This window comes from Dreissena polymorpha, chromosome 14, assembly GCF_020536995.1.
Source record: "Dreissena polymorpha isolate Duluth1 chromosome 14, UMN_Dpol_1.0, whole genome shotgun sequence".
NCBI classification, from domain to species: Eukaryota; Metazoa; Mollusca; class Bivalvia; order Myida; family Dreissenidae; genus Dreissena; species Dreissena polymorpha.
The window spans coordinates 14,208,817-14,218,594 of NC_068368.1; the positions used below are offsets into that span (position 1 = coordinate 14,208,817).

General features: G+C 38.1%; 1 pseudogene; it reads right to left on the reverse strand.

The window, feature by feature from the left end:
• Positions 1-183: 183 nt before the first annotated feature.
• LOC127857596 (mesenchyme-specific cell surface glycoprotein-like) lies at positions 184-9,420 on the reverse strand (annotated as a pseudogene).
• Positions 9,421-9,778: the final 358 nt, after the last annotated feature.

Below are 9,778 nucleotides of genomic sequence, written 5' to 3' on the forward strand. Positions count from 1 at the left end.
TTTCCGCTAAAATTGGATTTCCCATTAAAAAGATTTTCTTTTAACGAAAAAATAAGATGCAAATAGAAAGTGTCGTCCCTAATAACCTGTGCGGACTGCACAGGCTAATCCAGGACGACCCTTTACGCGCAAATGCATCATTTCCCATATTCCCAGAGTTTGGATCTATATATTGCACCTTGTCATCAGAACGTGTGTCGTAAGTCTGAGTCACAGTGTCGGCGATCCCGTAGTCGGTGTTGACAACTCGGGAGCCATCTGTGCCGTCTTCCGGGCGATCTCGTCGCCGCTATCGTACACGAGCTCCATGGTGTCGGCGCGCCGAAAGGAGAAGCTTCGCGCCCCGAAGGCATATAGTTCGTCGTATTTGTTGGTGAAGCGTTCAGTCCGTTCGCATTTGACACTTTAAGTCGGCCTATAAAGTTCGTGTATATGCATGATGTTTTTACAATAATTATATACTTTAATTTATTAAACACAAAAATAAATATTAATAAATAATTAAAAATAAATAAATAATGATTTAATTTTATACATAATTATGTTATTTTTTGTTATCATGATGAATACATTTTGAGACTTTCAATTAACCGTCTTCAATAAGCTGCGATGCACAATAGAATTTTTGAAACGGATCGATTCTTAACTAACGAGAGCTTAATAAAAGGGGCTCATGTATTTTTTCCCCACTTAAGCAATACTTTGTACTCGAATAACAGCATGCACTAAGGAAAATGTGGTAAAAGATGCCTGAATTATGAATTTGTGTAGGTGCATACATTTTGGTATTTAGTACATGATCAGTTTAACCTCTGTATGTGTTTTGTGGCCAAAAGAAAAAACACAAATGGTTTAGTAGTTATTCGTGAACAAAACATAAAAAAATAAATTTAACTCGTAACTCGTAATGGACGAAAGTATTGTTTTGATTCATGTGACTTAACGTATGCGAAATACATGCGAATACCCCTTTAACACTTACCAAGGTTAGCCGACGTCTGCACAGCGTGTCGGGTGGCAGGATCCCTTTCTACAAAAAAAGAAAGATTTGAGGGTCGCTATTGAAAAACGGGACTTAATGAATTTGCGGACAGTCTGCACAGTCTTATCGGAGACGACACTTTCCGCGTTAATGGATTTGTTTTCTTTTATAGGAAGTTTTCTCGAATATCAAGTGTATGCGGAAACAGCCGCCCCTGAATAGTCTCTGCGACTGCGCTGGCTAATCAGGGACGACACTTTACGCACATTCATGAAGCCCCATTTTCCCAAAGCGAGGGTTATTTAAACTTTCACGATGTTAAAATATCATATACAAATGTGTTAATAACTAAATGATTATTCGAGAATAAATAATGATTTATTATTACCTTTTACGTGTAAATTGAAATGAAAAGGAGATACTTAAACAGCGCGTATCAAAACGGAAATTCAAAATTTGCCAACTTTTGTTATTTTAGTTCATTAGTTAGGGGTTCTGGGATACTCCAGGTCCTTACATTAAGCAGTCTCATGCGCTGAAGGATTTCGTAATGCTCGAAATAAAAAAACATACAGGTAGATAATGACAAAAAGCAACAATCGGTGCATCAGCCGGAATCGAACCGGGGTACCGATTTGCTTGCAAGGCACACATGCTAACCTTCACACCACCGACGCTTCCACTGACGAAACGTCAGTTGACGTTGCTTTCAAAGCGTTACATGAACGTTGCACTACGCCGCCATATGACGTGATTGTGCCCAGTATGTCATTACAAGTCAGTGTGTGGCTTCCGTAATGCTATACAGTATGTTCTTGTATAAACCGGGTCCGAGTATTGGAAACAAACAAGAAATATCTTTAAAAATGATATACGGCGTTTACTGTTGTCGGTGTGATGAACGATCATAAGTTATATCAATGAAATTAAAGATAGCGAAGGCCTTTTTTTCTGCGCAGTTCTAAGCTGCATCACACGCAAATCAATTACGGGGTGTAGCGCGGGTGGATTATTTCCGCTTTATTGGATATTATTGATTAAATATGTATATTTACATAATAGAAAATGAAAATAAATGAAAGCATATAGGTCAGCCGGCAACACACGAATCATCCGAACATATTTGAAATATTTATTCGCGCGTTCTTCGAACACACCTGTTTTAGTGGCTTCGTCAGACATTCTTATTTGAGTCGAGTATAACTAGTATCGTTAATCATTGCGCTCATGCTTAATAATTCTCATATTTAGTAATTACTAACGCATTAATAATTATTAGTAATTATCGTATTGCATTCTGTGGACGTGTATATTTAGATCAAATAAGTATTGTTGTTCCATATGTTTAATTGTTTTCAAAATTGACCGTTAAACATGTAAATGAATAAAGCTTTAAACAAGCAGTCGTTCCAGAATTTGAATCGTTACTTCATGTTAATGCATTCCATTCCAACTCGCAAGTTGTTAGGTCAGTTCGCTGTCAGTAACAGAATCGTTTAATTTGACCACAACGATATTAAATAAAGAAATTCGGCGATATTATTATGGTATATCAAGCATAGATTTTTAATGTGTTTTCAACAATTCCATGATAAGTACCAGTTTTTAATAAATTCAATTAGAACTATACCACAATAAAGACCAATTTATTAAGCATGAGCGCGATGATTCACGATACATTAACAATCTTTTAAAAACAATGTCCGAACAAACAACTAAAACATATATGTTCAAAGAACGCGCGCATAAATATTTCAAATATGTACGGATGATTCGTGTGTATTTGTATTTATTTTCTTTCTTGTGTGTTTTTTATATTTTTCATCTGTAGATATACGATCAATAATATCCAATAAAGCGAAATAAAATCACAGAATCTGGTGCAACACCACGTAATTGATTTGCGTGTGATGCAGCTAAGACCTGCGCAGTATAAGAGGAATTCGCTATATTTGATCTCATTGATATAACTTTTGATCTTTCATCAACACCAACCAAAATCAACGGCATTATACCTTCTTCAAAGATATATCTTGTGTTCAATTTGCGACATATCTAGAGTCTCTTTGATATAAGATCTTCCAAGAAGGTATGCTTGATACTGGGAAGTGCGGACGGAGCCTATAGATTGTGATGTCAATCAATAAAAGTCACAGGAATGTGTAACACGAAAACAGTTCCACGCAACATTTATAGGGAACGACTGAACATTTGATAATATAAATACTTATGCTGTTAAGTCTACAGGTAGGAAGACCCCTCATAATTTTTAAGTGAAGATATCAAATGTCAATGACCTTATTGCGTCGCGAACACATCTTCTCGTTCGATCATTCAGGTTACGCAACCTGAAGCTGGGTTGTGCATAAAATAGAGAACACTAAGGAACACCGGCCGCGGTAGACGTTTAGAGAAGTTAAGCATACAATCAAACACACACACGTTCACAGGGTATGCATATTTGAGCAACGCTCTAGGAAAACGGACCTAATACACGTGCGTTTAGGTGTCATTCCAAATTAGCTCATACAGTCCGCACAGTCTTATCAGAGACGACATTTTCCACGTCTATGGTATTTTCGTTAAATGAAATTATATTTTTAGCAAAAATCTAGTTTATGCAGACAGTGTCGTGGCTAATAAGTCTTTGTGGATTGCGTGGGCTAATCTAGGATGACACTTTGCGCAGATGCATTAAGCCCGGATTTCCTAGAGCGAGGAAAAGTTATTATAGGTTACCATATAGATCCGAAAGCTGTAAATCCTTCACCCTGGCTTCCTCGGTGAAATATTTATAGTCTTTGACATCCCCCTCGTTCGCTGTTATGATGTAGTCGACGCCGCGATGCTGGTAAAACTTAATGGAGTCCGGTTGGTACATTCCCTTCACCTTCCAGTGACGCATGTGCATACCTTAATAAGAGACACGAGTATCCACCAAGTTTTCAACTAACATATACGGGTATGGCGAACGGCCACGGGGTCATGTGGCGCTTGGACGTTTTGTGGGCTTTTGTCGCAGTGAAACAGTGGGTTTACAGTCAATAACATAATGCCCATGTACCAAACTGTAACTTTGGATAAAGCAAGCTCAAATGGATATCTTGCTTGCGTAATTGCGTAATTTGCCTGTAACGTGTTACGTGGATTAAAATGGGTCGACATCTACGACGAATATTTCGAATGTAAAACATTGTTGTATAAAAGACTTCAAATTTAAGAAAATGTTGTATACTGAAATTAAACCCCATTGTCGGTATCTCAAAGATCATACATAACAGCGGCCAGAGTACTAGATCGAATATAGAAAATCAAATAAAGCGAAAAAAACAACAATAGTCGACCCATTTCATGACAAAATGTTACGATATTGTAGGTCATTTTCATGATCAACATGTTTGTCGTAGATACCTAATCCAAGGGAAACCATTTAGTATAAAAAGAGTGTCAAATTGTTTATTAGACAGATTCGGCTAGCATATAGTTCGCATTCATTTAATTGTGAATCGCGGTATTTTAACTGTTGGACTTCAATATTTTACGATCTCGAAAATTACTGAATGTATCTTATTTAAATTAGAATATTTTGAGGACGTGTTAATTAGCAGAATAAAATCAAAATGAACACTACATCGGCCTTGTGTATGCATTGTCATCCCTTCGAATAATGTTACAGCCTGACGCTTAAGCATCAATGTCCTTTACCGTAATTACTCTAAGTTTTCGGATGAAAATAATTGTGTGTCCGAAAATTTTGATAACGTCACAAAATGTCAGTTCCTACCATGATCTTTGTCACTCGCATCCATAGTGTATGCGTCCCAGTTCTTGAACCCCAGACCTTTGATATCAACGATGGTTTCGGTGCGAAGATCTACTATTGCAATGGCATTGTTTTCCTGCAGAATATCAGTTTTACAAATACTGTGAAGTCATTTATATTCGTCGGCATGGAACTGTGTGGTTACACAATGACGTTTTTTGTGGACTTTCGTAGACGCGTCCATTTTGTTATTTCTGATTTTGAAAACAAACATAGACATTTAATTCGCTTATTTCCGATGTGTTTGTGTTAAATTCGGAGAGATCTATCAACCCACGAAATAAAAAAGACCTACTAATAGAAATGATTTAACATTATGCCAATTTAAAAGCTTCCACACAATAACATTAAATTTGTCAACACTGTTTTACATTAATACCAGATATACACAAGTTATTGATTGAATTGTTTATGACAACTTATATAACATATCAATGTCTTGCAATGTCTTGCAAAACTGTTGTTGTTGTTTTTTTCGTATTAAATATATAGCTCTTTTGTTTTACACTTAAGCCTTATACAGTTAGGTGCTCTATAATGGCTAAAAGCAATGCACTGAGCTATGGATAGACCCCAGTACTTACCTCTTGGCCAAATAAAGCTATGGACTGATCGATGTACTAACCTGTAGACCGATAAAGGCTATGGGCCGATCGCTGTTCTAACCTGTAGACAGATGTAGGCTATGAATTGATCGCTGTTCTAAACTGTAGACCGATGTATGCTATAAACTGATCACTGTACTAACCTGAAGACCGATATAGACTATGGACTGATCGCTGTTCTAACCTGTAGACCGGTATAGGTTATGCATTGATCGCTGTACTAACCTCTAGACCGATATAGGCTATGAGCTAATCATTGTACACAACTCTTGACCGATATTTGTTATGGACTGATCGCTGAACATTATAACCTGCAGACCGATATAGGCTATAAACTGATCGCTGTACTAACATGTAGACCGATATAGGCTATGGACTGATTGCTGTAATAACCTCTAGACCGATATACGCTATGGACTGATCCTTGTACTAACCTGTAGACCGATATAGGCCATGGACTGATCGTTGTACTAACCTCTAGACCGATATAGGCTCTAGACTGATCGCTGTACTGACCTGCAGACCGATATAGGTTATGGATTAATCGTTGAACTAACCTGCAGACCGATTAAGGTTATGGACTGATGTTGTACTAGCATGTAGACCGATATAGGCTATGGATTAATCGCTGAACCATTATGTTGACCGATATACATGTATGCTATGGACTTAACATTGTACTAACCTGTAGACCGATGTAAGCTATGGACTGATCACTGTACTAACCTGTAGACCGATGTAAGCTATGGACTGATCGCTGTTTAGAGTGATGTACTCTGGCTCAACGTCATTTGAGAACAGGGTGTGAGTATTGATGTGACGCACCCCTTGGGGTTTAAGGTCGCTAGTGTACCTGCAGACAAAATAATATATTTAAGCCTCGTTCTATGAAACCTGGGCATAATACATGTGCGTTAAGTGTCGTTAATATTAAACTGTGCAGTCCACACAGGCTTATCAGGGACGATGCTTTCTGACTTAACTGGATTTTTGCTTCGAAGAGACTTCCTTTACACAAAATTTCAATTGGTAAGTGTCGTCCCTGATTGGCATGTGCGGTCTGCACAGGCTGATATGGGACGGCACATTATGCAAATACATTTAGCCCAGTTTTGCCAGAACGAGCATCTTTTGAACGGCTATATATGTGGGAAATTGGTTCTCATTTTAATAGCTTTTGTATGCGAAGTTTTTTTTGCCTGCGTTAATGTTTCAGTAAACTATTGAGCATACTTTGGTGTAACCGTAAACGAAAAGGTAAAAACCCGGCAATATTTTAATGTGTTTTATCAGATAGACATTAGGCGTAAGTATGCATCCATTGCTTAAAAATCGAAAATCGAAACGTAAAACATATCATAGTACAAAACGTTGCTTGTTTTGTAAGTTAAACGATGAAATGTATTTCGAAAGTAAAATGAAGTAATGGCATACAGACCTGGCGTTAAATTTATCGAAAGTCAAAACGTTCATCGTGTACGTCCCTTCCGGTCCACCGGGAAACTTGAGAATACCAATGCCTCCGGGGTTGTCAACAAGGGTGCCCGTGACGTCATCATCGTAAGGTTCCGCTTCGATGGAAACGAGAAGCGCCCGGCAGTCCGAGAGGGGTAGGATCATGTCCGGAATAACACCGACTGGATAATGTATAAAATCGGGAAATTGTTTGCATATTAGTCAATAGATTATCCAATCAGTGAACTTGTATATCACACGTTTAAACTTTACAAACGAGAATTTTATCTTAAATTTCTTTGTGAATTCATACACTCACCGTCAAAAACGATTAACTATTAAGCAATGCGGAGATTTATTTCGATAGGCAGAGTGCATAGAAGTAATTTCTGTACAGTTGTATGCTGTGGTCGAAATTTCGTACACAAAAGAGACTGGAATGAAATTCCATACTTCTTAATCATAATAAGCAATGATTCAAATACCTACCTCAGATAAGGTCGCCTTGGCGTAATTGATATGGTGTCCGAATAGCGACCAGGAGGTTGGTGTTCGATCCCCACCGTGTAAGCATTCTTAAGATCTCCACAAAAGACACCAAACACTTGTTCTACCCAAGCAAGGGACTCGAGATCGTTTAAAAAGCCATAGGCTTTCGATGCAATCGAGCTTAAATAAAAAGGTTTCAACTACCTCGAATAGTATGCACCAAATGTAGGGAGCCGGTCTGGCGATTGTAGAGTCTGTACACGTTAATATAACCGTCCTCACGTCGCGTTTGGTTGTCAAAACTGACGAACACGTGGTTGCCGCACAGCTCGACGTCTGTGACGTCAACGCTGGCATACGATGACTTGAATAGGACGCGCGTGTTGTTTACGTCAGCGAAATCGATGACGTGGATGTTTGTGTGACCTATATAGTGATACAAAAATAACGGTTCCATAGTTTGCACATAATGCCTCTAAACAACGACTGAACATGTGAGCTCTATTGATTTTTTCGCCACCAGTTTTGTGCGCGATTATCGCTTTGATTGTATGTTCGTAGTAACTGATAAACCACCATTGCTGTCCCTGAAACGTCACCAGAAGATTAAATATCAGAACTTGTCCGATTTCTGGTCTCTCAACTGACCCCTTTTTCGGCATAGCTGTTAAACCCAGCTTTTCACGTCAGCTGACCTATGTAAGTAACCAATTTACTTTGACCATCCTTTATTATGACCACATTTTGTACTAAGAAACGGTCAGTTGAAGGCAAGTTAAAATTAAGGTTAACGTTTGCATGCACAGAAAACATATCTCTGTAACTACTTCTGTTATACAATTAGAACTTCACTCAAATATTTGTGGACTCATCATGAGAAGTCACACACCAAGGCCCAAAACTCCGACCTGCAATTTAAGCAGAATTATGCTTCTTATTGTAATTTGTGTACTTCAGGTAGACGTTTCCGTCAAACAAATCTGTTCTCTAGCTGGCATTCAGTATAGCATGGATTGCATTTTCGGCGAGTTGGATCAATGTGCTGTTGCAAACAAATGGTTAAAAAGTGTGCGCTACATAACTAAGACTAGGTTAGAGCTTTGGTCCAGGATGATCTAGCGGGATTGCATTTGGGGCCAGTGCGGTCGATCTACGCAAAAAGCGTTAACATATTCCTAAAGTTTTCCTTTATTTTCATTTTAATATAAAGGCTTTAAAGATTACTGCTACTCAAAATAGTAAGAGTTTCAGCTCAATAATTTAAGTTTATATGGCGGCATTGTGCTTAAATTTTGTTGGGGGTAGCTATATTGCAGACCTAGGGTAAGATTGTTAGTAAACATAGAAATATGTTTTTTGCTCAATACCGTGAATTTGGATTGAGGTGTTGGGCAGTATTGTTGTCCGTATATAGCTAGCTACTAAATTTGCTTTCAGATATTCAAATTCAGCTAAATTAACTGATCAAAAGTTTATAGTCTTGTTTCCTGGCATGGTAATTTCGCTTGTTTAAATTATGATTTTGTTTTTTTCAGCTTAAAGTTTCCGAATAACATATCACCAGTACAGATACTCAAATATATCTTTATGGTTATTCATTAGGTGGCTGACAGAAAATGTTAATAATACTATCGAAACGGAAGAATTTTCGAGCGCGCTATTATAGGCAGCTCTTGTAATAATAAATATATTATATGCGTACTCACCTACTGAGTAGAGAAGCTTCCCAGTGACGTCATAAGCTATCTGCTCTGCGGCGTCCTTTTCCAGCGCGTATTGCGCCGTCGGTACGTACGTATACGGCAAGTACAACGTGGACAAGACGTCGAAACTGACGTTAAACGCCGCGTCGGCGGGTCCGATCATTAAAATGAGTGACATTAAAACGCCAAGCGTCATTTTATATATATGTGTTAATGTTAATGTTATTATAATCTAAAAACTAGAATTTAATACCCAGTCCTAAGACTTTATAAAACTAAGGTAAACGTGTAGAAGAATGATAAGACCCCCAAACAGTAATAAAATTTCGCCGCTTTATAATAGCACGGAGTCATGTACGGTTTGGGTACATGTTGTCCGCATGGCGTGATTCCATTTCGTGGTGACAAAATGTCGTGATGAATAATTACGTCATAAATATATCGTGATAAATTTTGCCAATTAAGTCCGACGTTAAAGGTACATGTTCACAGAGTGGTATTTTTTTCACGCGTGTAAGTAAATGCATTAAATTGCTGTATTTTACCCACGGAACTGTACAGCAACCTTTAAATGACAAAATTACATAAAGAAATACAAAAAGTTATCTGCACCGAAGCTCGCTCCAGCGTCCTTTGAATGACAAGGCTCGTGCCACAACAGTCGGCCATTCGGGCTGTCACATATTATCAGATGTTTTATACTTGATATATGTGATCCAGA